The sequence below is a fragment of the Jaculus jaculus genome, chromosome 2 (assembly GCF_020740685.1).
Source record: "Jaculus jaculus isolate mJacJac1 chromosome 2, mJacJac1.mat.Y.cur, whole genome shotgun sequence".
In the NCBI taxonomy this organism is placed as follows: domain Eukaryota; kingdom Metazoa; phylum Chordata; class Mammalia; order Rodentia; family Dipodidae; genus Jaculus; species Jaculus jaculus.
The window spans coordinates 107,871,498-107,885,791 of record NC_059103.1 but is presented as its reverse complement, the minus strand read 5'-3'; the positions used below and the strand labels follow the sequence as shown (position 1 = coordinate 107,885,791).

General features: G+C 38.8%; 1 long non-coding RNA gene across 1 annotated transcript in view; it reads right to left on the bottom strand.

Annotated features, from left to right (window-relative positions):
• Positions 1-14,093, bottom strand: part of LOC123458570 — a 41,634-nt gene extending 27,541 nt beyond the window's left edge. Inside the window, exon 1 of the long non-coding RNA XR_006635723.1 lies at positions 14,071-14,093. This is a non-coding gene — a long non-coding RNA (uncharacterized LOC123458570). The remainder of the gene's footprint in view (positions 1-14,070) is intronic.
• Between the last annotated feature and the right edge of the window lie 201 nt (positions 14,094-14,294).

The window sequence follows — 14,294 nt, the reverse complement described above, 5'->3', positions numbered from 1 at the left end:
AGGCAAACAGAGAATTGGGATAAGAACGTAACTGGTTTCTTAGAAACAAAAGCTCCCTTTGGACTGAGAAGGGTCCCGGAGCTGGGAAATCTCCTGAGTTTACTGGATCAGGTTTTGTATGTTAAGCCACTTCTGCCCTCCCTCATGCTTATGGTGGATCTGGATTCTCATCTTCTCATTGGTCCCTCTAGTCAAGGAGTTTCTTCCCTTAGTAGGTCTGATTTGCCTGAAGTATGGCTGCTTCCTTGAGCCTCTCCTTATCACATTTCTTCGGGCCCATTGGTGGGGGAGAGGATGAGCCTGCGTTCATTTCAGGACAATCTGAGTCAGGCAGCAAGCAGTATTTCCTTTCCTCCAAGTAGGTAACTTCCAGATGTTCTGCTTTGGGGCCTGTTAAGGTGGACCCAGTCTCTATGTGTGCATAGCCTGAACCCACAGGGCTCACACTGGGCAATTCACCATGGAGTGGGGGTGGGCGGCTGTGGTGGTAGCACTGGGGTGCTGTAGTAGGTAACAGCTGCTGCCACTGTGACCAGAGATGGGCTCTAGCTCGACAGCCGCATCTTGGAGCCCATGGCCATCCTCATGCCCTGATGGAGGATGTAGCCCCAGTAGCCGCTCTGCGGTGGACTCTGAGTTACTCTCTTTGGGGCCATGTAAGGTCTCTTCCTGCCTGCCTGCCTGCCTGCCTGGTACTATGCTGCTCTGCAGGCTAGAAGCAATCATGGCCAGATTGTCCATCAGCTTCGTAGCCCCTCTCAGTTTGCATGGAGGATTAGTTAGGTCCTGTGCTTGCTGCTAGTGTGTGGTTTGTATGGACAGCTGTATCCTGGACATGCTGCTCGACATGTGGTTGAGCTCTATAGCCTACTTATTGAAAAAAAAAAACTGAAATCACTCTGTCAGATGCTGATAATGAACCCACGTCAACAGGACGCCCAACCTCTGCATTGTGATGAATGGCAATATATTTGGGCATTTAATATTTATATTCACTGCAAGTTATTTGCTCATTTTTCACTGTCAGTACCTATAGAGATGAAAGAAATTAGTTTCATTATTGATGATTTTTAAATACAGGCAGGCTGGGAAGGCTTGAAATCAGAGATGCATGTGCTCCCAAATGAATGTGGCATCCAACCAGTACCTTTTAAAGAGAGCTAATTAAAGTGGTGCTTTAGATAATGTGCTTAAAGTCTCTTTTCTTAGTCAGCCATCTGTATACATGCAAGTGTTTCAAACTGTCCTTACTAAAGAAGTCACACAAGAAAAAAAAAAAACTTATATTTTAAATGTTTAGTTTTAGAATTTAATTTATTGAAAAGTAATGGTGTTAGCCTTTTCCTAGCATTTTTTGACAACTTCCATAATTATAGACAATAAGACAATAAACCATCATAACACCTTTGTCATTTATGCCCTCCCACACGTGCAGGGGCAGCTAAAACCACAGCCTTCTTTCTAGTGAATGCTGAACTCTCTGGGTGACTCAATGTGATACTATAATGTAGTATTCATTAATCTGCAGTTGTTATGGGAGACGAGAAACTTCAAAGTTAAGAGTAAGTGTTCTTGTTTCCGAGCACATACCCAGTAATTCATGTTCTCTTGGCAGACGGGTAGGATTCTTGCCCCAGTTACCTTTGTGATCATTGGTTAGGTGGGTTGGAATGAGAAAAACAGTTCATGTTTAAAATATCCCAATTAGAAGACTAATGTCAAACCTTTATATTGATATATAATAAAAGAATAATTCAAAAGAATTCCTAGCAATGCTAATGAGCTTCCTGAAAATCATCAGAACAAGGCCTACATTATCATCTTGGCCTTTCTGCAACTGAACCCCTAAAAGCAAATCATGTGGCATTTCCTTCACTAAAAGATCGTTTTGACCATTTCCATGAAACATACATTAGGCTGTTTTGGAAGTCACTACTAATGCCCTTGCCCTTTAGACTTCTGCTTGTAGAGATAATGAGTTAGAGTAGGCGGGACAGTTCATCTTTGCTTCAAGCTCTAGTATGGTCAGTACATTAAATGACCCAGCCTGGTAAAACATATTTCGCTTTCTTTATTCTCATTGCACTTGGGAAGTAGATCTCATTAGCTAGCTGACTTGAGAGCCCTATATGATTAAGTGAAATATACTCATCAAATGGGAAACTTGGCTTCTTTCTTATTACTTTAAAATTAAGGGGAAGGCCAGCAAATCAAGACAAATTCCACATGCCTTTCAATAGGAGATTTATTTAGCCACAAGTAAATTATCTTTCTAGACAATAAATCTGAAGTGTACTTTCTGAAGTCTTTCTTAAAATGTTCAGAAAATGCAGGAGAGGGTAGATTCTTAAACTGCTTATTATTTTCACTACTGTTACTGAAACAGATAAAAAATTCTTGATAACTGGGAAATATAACATCATCTTATAAATGCTATTCATGTCGTGATATTGTCTCTGCTAATCCCACTCAGTTCAGTCCATAACCATCAATATGTTGAGGTAGAGAAGTTGAATGGATTCCTCATTTACATATTGGTATCGTGTGCTACAGTGAGCAGAATACATGCAAAGGTTAATAATGTATGGGGTCTACCTTCAGACTTAAAATTCAAAACCAGATGAGAAAATACTGTGTTGTATCAAGAGCTCTAATTGAAATAAGTACCCATGCCTGCATATGCAATTGTAGAATACTTATTTCTCTAAAGAATTCAACATTTGCTTTAGGGGCTAGGGAGATGGCTCAGCAGTTAAGGCACTTGCTTACAAAGCCTAAGAACTCAGATTCAATTCCCCAGTACCCATGTAAAGCCAGATGCACAGGATGGCACATGTGTCTGGAGTTTGTTTGCAGTGGCTAGAGGTCCTGGTGTGCCCATTCTCTATCTTTCTCTCTGCTCCCTCTCCGTCAAATAAGAAAACATTTTAAAAAATATTTTCTTTCTTTATTTTTTATTATTATTATAGAGAGAGAATGGGCATGCCAGGGCCTCCAGATGCATGCACCACCTTGTGCATCTGGCTTATGTAGGTACTGGGGAATTGAACCTGGGTCCCCAGGGTTCATAGACAAGTGACTTCCTCCCAGCCCTAACTAAAATATTTTTTTATTGAATTTTTTTTTAATTTTTATTTTTTTTATTTCATTTAATTGAGAGCGACAGACACAGAGAGAAAGACAGATAGAGGGAGAGAGAGAAAATGGGCGCGCCAGGGCTTCCAGCCTCTGCAAACGAACTCCAGACACGTGCGCCCCCTTGTGCAACTGGCTAACGTGGGACCTGGGGAACCGAGCCTCGAACCAGGGTCCTTAGGCTTCACAGGCAAGCGCTTAACCACTATGCCATCTCTCAAGCCCTAAAATACTTTTTAAAAGGAAGGAATAAAAACATGTGAACTACCATGTTAGGCTAGCATGTTATATTATGAAATATTATTAGGTATATTTGTGTGTATTTGTGTAAACATAAAACTACAGTTTCTAATAATGAATTTGAATTATCAAAGTATTCTGTTATATATACCTGTTAGGTAAGAAAAAATTTTTGTTTTTATGTGATAAATACAATAGATAATTGGAAAAAATCAGAAATTACATGATTTCCACTGAAATATTGAACACATTTTCATGGAGCTGATAATAGTTATAATGTAAGCACTAAGATTTATTAGCCATATAAATATAAAGAAGTTACTTTATTTCTTTCTACTGTTAAAACACATTTGTGAATTACCTGACAGATTATAAGTTCTACAAAACTGCAAGCTTACATTACCTCCATCTTAGAATCTTTATGTGTTTAATTGAAAACATCAGTCCTGGCGTGAAAGTACATCAGTATTTAGAAGAATGTTGTGAAAAATATTGTGTTATGATTTACATATTAGGTAATATTTCTGAGTACTTTCACAAACATCATGTTTCTCCTCTAAAATCATTTAATGAATTATTTTAGAAAATAATTATAAAACACCTGTGCAGGACATGTCTATTACTTAGCCCCTTTTCCCAGGGTGAGTCAAAAATTATGTCCTGCATGTTCATATGTACAGATTTCCTTTTTACTTCTGCTCATGGCTACCTCTTCTCTGTCTTCTCTCAAAAGTGTATATAATTTTAATGGGATAAAACACTATTTTAAAATTTATGACTAGGATTTGGCAAAGAAGCATTATCTTTCACAGAATTCTATGTGAAAATAGAGTTTAAAATTATTTTATGTTGAAAATTCTATAATACTATATCTCATCATTGAATCAGAACAGTAAAGTTCTTTAAAGTGAAGTTATAGGGCTAGAGAAATGGCTTAGTGGTTAAGTGCTTTCCTGTGAAGCCTATGGACCCCATGTCAAGGCTGGATTCCCCAGGATCATGTTAGCCAGATGCACAAGGGGTCGCATGAATCTGGAGTTCATTTGCAGTGGCTGGAGGCTTTGGCACGCCCCTGCTCGCTCTCTCTGCCTTTCTCTGTCTGTCACTCTCAAATAAATAAGTAAAAATAAAAGCAAAAAAAAAATTAAGTTATATAATTACACATGTACATTACCTCGACTTGGTTGGATATTTTAAATCTCAGACTGCTCTGATGAAATTCTGAATCACTCCATCTTTCTCTGACCACAAATGATGCCTTTGTAGAGAGCTTATGCTCTGTATGTCTCTGCCTTAGTCTCTCCTTAACTATCAGATCAAATGTCTTACCACAAGACTTGTGCTCAAGGGATGTGTCATATGTTTTGTATTTTAATTTAAAGAATGGCCCTAGAGCATAAGAATAATGATGCTGATCGTTCAGATATGCTAAAAAGAAGCCATGTAATACCAGTTTAAGTGAAAAGGGGAAAGTTCTTAATTCAATAAGGAAAAAAAAAATCCTGTGTTTGTAAAATTCTATAGGAAGAATGAATCTTCTATTCCGAAAATTACAGAAAAAAAAAAGAAATGCACCTCAAATTGCAACTGCTGTAGCCACCGTATATTATAAGGGCCCAGTTAACATGGGAAGGACACTGAGTTGAGTCTCTGCACTACCCACTGCTCCAGGCATCCCCTAGGAGTCTTCACATGCATCCCGTCATAAAAGGTTGGACTCAGGTGTCTAATTTTATTTTTTTCTAATATTGTAAAAGTTTAAAATATTACCTCATTTTTTTTTCTTTTACTTTCACGAGTGAGAGACATAAGAGACAGAGAATCTTAGTCATTTACTTGGATATGTGCAAAGCAATGAACCGAGGAATATAACCCCAATTCATGTCTCTAATAAACCCAGTACTGATGTTTGTGAATACTTGATAAAAGTCTGGTAACTACATACAGGCCTGTTTGCCTGTACAAACCAAAGGCTCTTGCATTGTACTTTACTCTGAGAACGATAGTGAAGTGCTACGTCCACGGCAACCTCGCCTGTGTAGCAAGCAGAGATGCTTCTGCACTGGAAGAGAGCTGAAGACAGAGGGCCAGCACTCCTCGGAGGGATGCCCCCGGTGACCCCTTGGCAGTCAGTTACTGTAATGGTTCCTGCTGCCCAAGAAGTCACAAAGACCCGATTGCTGGCGTCAATGTGCTGTTTTCTGCGCTCTGTTTCTTTCCTGCTTTCTTCTAGCTGTTTGTCTAAGAACAGCTAATTCAACACTTATTAGTAATCATGCACGCAATCAGAGTACAAGAAACAATCTAAGCATTGAATGTGCCCCTCCTATGATTAGGGCAATGGAGGGAATGTATAACTCTACTAAGAATAAAAAATTAACTCTAGAACAGTTTTTAGATGGTGTAAAGTAAAAACAGCTTATGATGTTTGAGAACGATACTGAGCCTGAGAATATGAAAGTAGAAACGTTGATCGGTAGTGTTCATAAGAAGCATGACAGTTCTGCAGAAAAGGAGTTACAAAACTTAGGCATTCCCACTAGGAAACTTTCTGGGGGATATGTTCAGTACTTGATCAAGGGCAGATGGTGGACTCCTAGAGCTGGAATCTACTTAGTTCCACTCCCCTATGAGGGAGGATATGATAAATTCGGTAATAGATGGGTGAATTATGAAGGAATAAGGAGGCTATGGCATTCTCTTCCATTTATGAAATGCTTAGCAAGGACACGTAAGCCTTGGTGCTTACACTCTAGACAAGAAAGAAAAGAATTCCTGGAAAACATTAAACCAGCCTTAAAATATTGGTGGTCTTTTGGATAGAAACACTTTTATAATGAATATGAGGATTATATAAATAATCTTATAAGTGGAAAGAGATGGCTCTCTGCTCGGTTTATAAAAAATAAATAACCTATTGTTCACCTTACATCCCTTACCCCAAGCTTCTATTCATGTAAAGCTGTGGTCAATGATGCAAGGCGTCCTTCTTAAAAAATGGGTACAGTTCCTGCCTGATCAACATTGCATGTATGCTTACAATAGAACAATATTTAAGATTGTTTAGATTAATGATTTCTGAGATCACTTGTTGGCTTGCTAAGTTTCCCTGTTCAATCTGTATAAAATCTTCATGAAACCTTCAGTAAATTGCAGCAGCATATTCAACTTAGAGTGTGTCTGTCTGTCATTTCCTCGCCAAATCCCGAGTTCTCCTTGAGCCTTCGCCCTGTTCTCCCTCGATCCTGATCTCCCCGAGAGTCAGTCCGCGGCAGTGAAGATCTTGACATAGTGACAAACTCTTTGTCATCACAGGTTAGCATAGTGTTTATTTCTGCTTGAATTTATCTTCTGTCACATCCTGACAATGGGCTTTTCAAAAACCTCAGAAACTGGTCCAACATCACACTGAAGGACACAAAGACAAGCTGCTGGAACTAATATATTCAAAAGCTCTAGTACCTCCAATTATTTTCACTATCTCCTAATGTGAAAGAAGGATCCAAAGCTCTTATGGCCATTCACATATGATGTTTTTTTTTTTCCTCCCATAGAGTAGATTGTCACACAATATTTATTTAACACATAATCCACTAACAGCTTATACTTACTCTAAGTCACCTAGTTCTGGTGAAATCCTACCATAGTACTGTAAGACACCTCTTTTTTTATGTTTGTTTGTTTTGTTTTTCAGAAGTAGGGTCTCTCTCTAGCCCAAGTTGACCTCAAATTCACTATGTAGTCTCAGGGTGGCCTTGAACTCTCCATGGCCTTGATCCTCCTACCTCTGCCTCCTGAGTGATCTGATTGAAGGTGTGCACCACCAGGATCAGCAACAACTGCCTTTTATTTAGTTTTAAGGTGGTATATCCCTTAAATACAGCACATTTCTACACAATGGGCTTATCACCTAGGAACAGCAGTACACACACTGGTGTGTGTGGGGGGGATGCGTAGGTAGGTAGGTAGATGAAAGAGCAGCCACAAATAAAAGACAATAGATTTAGCTGGGCATGGTGGGGCATGCCTTTAATCCCTGCCATGAGTTTGAGGCCACCCTGAGACTACATAGTTAGTTCCAGGACAGCCTAAGCTAGAGTGAAACCCTACCTCAAAAAAATAAAATAAAATAAAATAAAAATAAATAAATAAATTGGTATTTTTAAAGATATTGTAACACAAAGCACAGAAGCTTTGATATCCCTAAGGATAAAACATTACTAAAGCACAGACAGGAAAGCTACCAGCATCTATAAAGCTTTACATATTTTCTTTGTCAAACTGGAGTTTTCACCAACATAAGCACCCATGGACCCTGACAGTAGTAAGGTTCCACCTAAAAGGACACGATGCCAGTAAGGTAGGAAGGTAAACACCTAGTGGGAGAGAACAGAAGCCACTACAGTGACCTCGAATATGACATCTAGGGAATTAACAACTATTATTAGAAGTGAGCAGAATATCTGACTTAAAGGTAAACACAGTTAATTTATATTCACATGTTCAAATTGCACCTAGAATTAAGTGGGGAGGGAAGAGTTCTGAGGACATTGACAATCTTTTTTTTTTTTTTTAAATCTTTTATTTATTTATTTATTTGAGAGCAACAGACACAGAGAGAAAGACAGATAGAGGGAGAGAGAGAGAATGGGCGTGCCAGGGCTTCCAGCCTCTGCAAACGAACTCCAAACGCGTGCGCCCCCTTGTGCATCTGGCTAACGTGGGACCTGGGGAACCGAGCCTCGAACCGGGGTCCTTAGGCTTCACAGGCAAGCGCTTAACCGCTAAGCCATCTCTCCAGCCCAACACTGACAATCTTACAATAGAGCGAAGTGAGTTACCAAGGTCTTTTTTTAAAGAAAGAGAGTCCTGCTCAAAATATTAACTGAGATGCACTCACTATAATCCTTTGTTCTTACTGTCAATCCTATTTGACTGGTAAGAAAGAACATTTGCACTTTCACTGCATTTTTCAATTCCATCACACATTTTTTAAATAACTTTTCTTGCTAAGGTAGTGCTTTATCCCTCTTGAAACAAAATGCTACTAGTAAAAGATGCTAGAGCTGGCAGGGTTCTTGATTAACATCTCATACTGGCAGTATTTATTGCAGAGATGAGAACCAGGTACATAATTCAAATCACTCAGATTTTTCATACCCCAAGACTCCCTGTCCATGAGCTGTGCATTTTATGATGCTATGTTGCAACTCTTTGAATATAAAATCTGTTTTTTAATAAATAGAAAACTACTGTTTTTTCACGAGAAATAAGTTTCAGAAACCAAATTTATTATGAAACCAAATCACTAAATTAATGTTTTAATGTTCAATATATATAAAAGTAAAAGATGTTTGAGTTGAAATGGATATTGGGTATTAACTCACAAAATCATGAAAATAAAAGCATTTTTAAAAAGATACAAAATGGGGCTGGAGAAGTGGCTTTGTGGTTAAGGCACTTGTCTGTGAATCCTAAGGAGCTAGGCTCAATTTCCCATTACCCTGGTAAGCCCCAGGTTCAATTCCCTGCTACCCCAACTAAGATAGATCCACAAGGTGGCACATTCATCTGGAGTTTGTTTGCAGTGGCTAGAGGCCCTGGCATGCCCATTCTCTCATGCCCATTCTACCTCTCCCTCCACCTCTCTCTTTATCAAATAATAAATAAATAAAATATTTCAAATTAAAAAGTACAAAATAAATATAAACTTTAAATTTATATTTCATGAAGAATTTATTGAGGAAATGTTTGATGTTTGAGAATGAATGACACAATTCTCCGTATGTGTTTTATTTGTGTGTATGTGGTGAGTGTTCATGTGTGTATGTATATCCCTATGGATGGCAGCATACATTTGTATGTATACCCACATGTACATGTGTGTGTATGCACATAAAGGCCAGAGGAAATCTCACATGTTACCTTCATGTACACCCTCACAGTCTTGTAGAGACAGCTATCGCTCATTGGGCTGGGGCTCACCAATTAGTATGGACCAAATGCCAGGTGAAGTCTAGGGGTCTACCTGTTCTGGTTTCCATAGTACTGTGATTGCAGGAAGGCATGCACCAGCACACCAGGTATTTTTTTTTTTAATTTATTAGTTTTCTTTTCATCAAATTCAGGCCGTTTGGTACCATTGTTTAGGCTCATCTGTGATCTACTCCCTCCCATAAGACCCTCCTTGTTGATGTAAATGGGTCGTGCATTGTGGAGTTAGTCCCCAGTTATTGGTATGCTAAATGTCTCTGCAAATCATGACCCAACATGTGACTCTGACATTGTTTCCGCCCCCTCTTCCGCAAAATTTCCCTGAGCCATGTTGGGTTCATTTTTGGTCTGCTTCAGTGCTGAGGTGGAAACTAAGGACAATTGGTGAAGCAAGCAAGGGTGATGCTTTCCTGTGAACCGGATACCAGCACAAAGGGGAAGGAGACCAACGCAGAGAAAAATCAACTCTCACCAGGTATTTTTATGGGTACTCAGGAACAAACTCAGGTCCTTATAAGCTTGCTTAGCTGGACCATTGACCCAGCTCTCCATGAGTTTTTATCTTCACGAACTATTTTAAAAGATGAAATAATTATGACAGAATTGGAAGAATGAACATGTATTTGGAGAGTTGTCAGATGTACTTCCTTGAAAGATGTTGGTATCAGTATTTCCTGTCCCTCATTTCTAGAACAGCTGCTCATCTGGGGCCCCTCAGAAACCTGATAATTGGCTAACCCCCACTGAGAGGCAAAGAAGACTAAAGCCAGAATCAAGTAGAAGAAAAAGCAGCTGGAATATGTTCTGAGAGCACACAGCAGTGAGTGTGTGGAGGACAGGCTGACCTTCCTAAATTTTGGAGGGCAAGGGATGTATTAGTGTTTGCTGGTCAACTGCTCCGAGAGGAACATATAGACCTAGAGATTGAAGGGAACCCAGCACTGTGAACATGTTTACAGTTGAATGCCAATAAAGTAAGGCCTAAGATTGACCTGAGAACTATTAATTTCCCACATGCTGTAATGTCATGGAAATAAAAATTTGTAACATGGTAGGTTTGTTATTAATCCATGATTGTTAAGAATCTGCTAAGAAAATGTTTCTTGATGCAGCAGTTTTTGTGACCTCAGAGAAATCTAGATACATACTTCCATGGACTTATTGAAGGTGGCCAGTTAAGAAGAACCTGTATTTCACTCCCAGCCTGTACCACTAGAATGTCAGAATGAAAAGATTTCCTATTAAGAAAACATGACACTAAAATCATACAGAGAAGGAAGAGATGCCTCATAGAAACTGCTAAAAACAAACAAAAAAAAAATGCTTGACATGAAATTATGCAGTGGTATAAGCTTGTATTTGGATCGTTATTCTTCTTGACTTTCTGGTAGCAGAAACATAGAGACCTGAGGTCTGCATTTATATCTAAGAAGTATGAGCATAAAAGAAATGTCCCCCTCATGGCCTTGGGCTATAACTGGAAAAATATGATCAAAGCTTTTAAAAGGAAACTAGTATTGTACGGGATATTTGGAAGGAAGGCTTCCATAGGTAGAACCTATGCTAATCCTGACTTTTTCATACCTAACTCAATTCAAAGAAATGAGACAGGCATAGCAGTGCATTATCCAGGTCACTTCTTCTCAAGAAAGTACTGGATGCCTTAGTTGCTGGCTTTACTATGTGAAAATAATTTTCTGTGGTCAAGGTGAGGTAAAGAAAGCTACCTCTACAAAGGTCATGACTGACACTGTGTGACTGAGAGGACGAAAGGATCAAGATCCAGCTGAGAACTGTGCTCAAAGTCTATTTTAGGATCATATTTGTCATGGAGTATGCACTAACTGTTTCCAGGCCTATTTGTCCCACACCTTCCCTTTCTGCCCAGTTATTCTTCTTTTTCTAAAGACTTTTTCTTATAAAGATACTACAAGCTAAACATATCTTACTCTGCTTTCCTAAAACACAACTCAACTGCCAATGGTGCTAGCATCTTTTGGGCAGTTTATTAAACAAGGAATGTGCTTCTTTGCCTTTTTCTGAAACATCCACTAAGAACATTATCTGGCAAAAGAGAAAGAGAAAATATAGCAAAGCATCCTTGTGGGATGAGAGAGGGTGTTACAGAATAGACAAGAAGAAACTACAGGCATGCTTTGTCTGGTCCTCACAGGAAACAAAGGGAATTTTCAAGTATAGACTTACTGTACATCATGAATTCAAACTTAAGTGAGACCCCAGGACCTCTTTTATATATCAAAGAACAGACCTAGAATGAACATGGTGTAGGGTTTACTGAAAAAAAAATTAAAGACAATTCTTATTTCTCTAATATTTTAAGCAAATAAAACATATATTTTTTATATTAGCTTTGTACTGAGTGAATACAGCCAAGTGGGTACTATTGTTAGCCTCCTCCCTGTCCTCCCCCTTCCACAGTGACCCTTCTTGTTGGGGTATATGGGTCATGCATTGTGGGGTAGAAGGAAATGTCTCTGTGTATCATGACCCAACGTGTGGCTCTAACATCCTTTCCACAAATGTCCTTATGTCATGTTGGGTTAATTTTAGGTCTGCTTCAGTGATGAGGTCTTGAGAGCCTCTGTGTCTCTGGATATCTGGTTTAATAAGAGTTGATTGTTCTCTGTGTCTATCTCCTTCACCCTTGTGCTGGTACCAGGTTCATGAAGAAAACAAAACTCTTGCTTGTTTCCCCAGTTATTTTTAGTTTCAGTTAGGGCCCTTTTGAGATATGATGGGGTGGTTCTCTCCTAGGATCTGCATGCATCTGAAACAGAGAAGCAGATTCTCCAATGGAGACTAAAGTTAGCACAACATAAATGGGATAACCATTACTTTTTAGAGAGAATTCAATAGGTGTAGGCTCTCTTCTAGCCCACAATTGGTGCAAGCTTGATAATGGAGAGTGGGCTCACTTTTGGATATAGCTATGACTTGTTTCTCAGATCCAGCTATAGGTTTCATTCCACTGAGAAGATCAGTTAGCCAAATCAAGAGCAGATGGTTTCCTACCCTGGCTGTGTGCCACTATTACACTTGTGTGAGCATCATGTCAAGTTGTTTGCTTCTAAGTAGGTTAGACTGTGAGTTGCTTGGAAAGATATTGGTCATTTTCCCCTAGTCACTTATGTAGCACTTTCTGGCACTAGATGTGCTATCTGGACACTGACTCTCCCAGCTTCCAGCCATGTCACTCCTTATTACATGCCAGCAGCATATGGTGTCTTCAGCAGTAGGGTCTTACCACTAACCTTTGGTTGGTCATCAAGTACTCTGAAAGAAATCTTTTTATTAGCCAAGTGTGTGTGTGTGTGTGTGTGTGTATATCAGATATGACTCAAACTCTGCAATTTATATTTAAATCTCCCAGGTATACTTGATTGCAGGTCTGTAACATAAGCAAAGAATCTGCCAGTATATACAATATCTGGCCCTAATTATCATCCTTTCCTGCTAAGATATAATAAATACATACACTGTTGAAGATATCTTAGTAATTATTTATGAACATAGAGAAGTACACAACAGTTAAGAAATAAAAGACAAATAAATGAAGGCAATATAAGGTTGATGTTGAAGGGAAAGGTTTTGGAATAAAGCAGCCACTCGCATGACAGAGTTAGAGACACACTTGACCCAAAGGTTTCAAATCCAGGAATATGACCGCTTCTTGGAAAATGATTAAAATGAAAATGAGCATTGGACTAGATCCTAGGAGCACAGTAAATAATCTAGAAGATGCAGATGCCAAATGGACAATAATGGTGATTAGTGTTACTTGGTAATTGAAAAGAAACAGCAAAGGCAGAGGCTGAAATCAACAGTCCACCCCTCCAACATGTTACTATTTGATGCAATTAACTTAAATTACTGAGATATAATTGAATAAGTTATATAATAAGCTATGAGTCAATCAAGTTCACGCCAGTTAGTAAGGAAATTCAGTGTTTTGTTAACTGTAATTTAAGAGTTAATGGGAGTAGGTAAATAACATTTGATTCCAAGAACAGAGCCTTCTATTTTGAAAGAAAGTCTAATGATTTAAAATTGAATCCTACCTCACTTGTTAAGTAGAATGAGAAGACAGGGACTGAAAATTCTAATTTTGAATAATTATTCATCTCACATTAGGTGAGGCAATTAACTTTGGTTTCCCTGGGTACAAAAGGGAAACAAATAATTCTCACTTACCTTGTTGAAGTAGTCTAATGAGAAACTCTAGCTGAATATTTATTTAAAAAAGGACTCAAAAGCACAAAGTTCTTGCATATGTAAAAATAACATTTGGAAACTTGTCAGTTGCATGTAAAATTTGTAACAATATATTACATACTGCTGTCTTAAAATTGTATGCAAACACTGGAAAATTTTCTTCATCTTTCCAAGCAAAATTGCTACAGTGAACTTACATTTAAGAATTGTAAACTTATCTGTTTAAGACAGAAGGGTTTTGCTCAAAGAATAAGAAAGATTTAATCACCTCATTTCCCTAACAGCATTTAGAGTTCACTCTCAGGAGGCCAGGGTGATGATATGGATTAGGTGCCAAATAGATTTTTTTTTTCCTGGTAGGAAGTTAACTAGGTACCGGCCCACAGAAACATGGATGTCATCTTTCCTGTCCTGGCAGGACTAGAACTTCATTCTGTTAAGTCTCCTCAACAAGTTCCTGTTTCTTACCTAATTTAATGGGCTTGGTTCTGGTTGATGGACCCTTCCTCAGTCAATATTTCTTCTGGGAATCATTCCCTCTCTTTCAGCTGAGCCTGGTGAGGGGATGCATCCTCATTAGATGTCGGATTGTATAAATTGCCTTGAAATTGTGTATAAGCCCCTTCTTTTCTATTCCTCTCCCCTGCCTGGGACTGGGAAGAACTTCTTTTGACTTGGGAACTTTCCTGCTT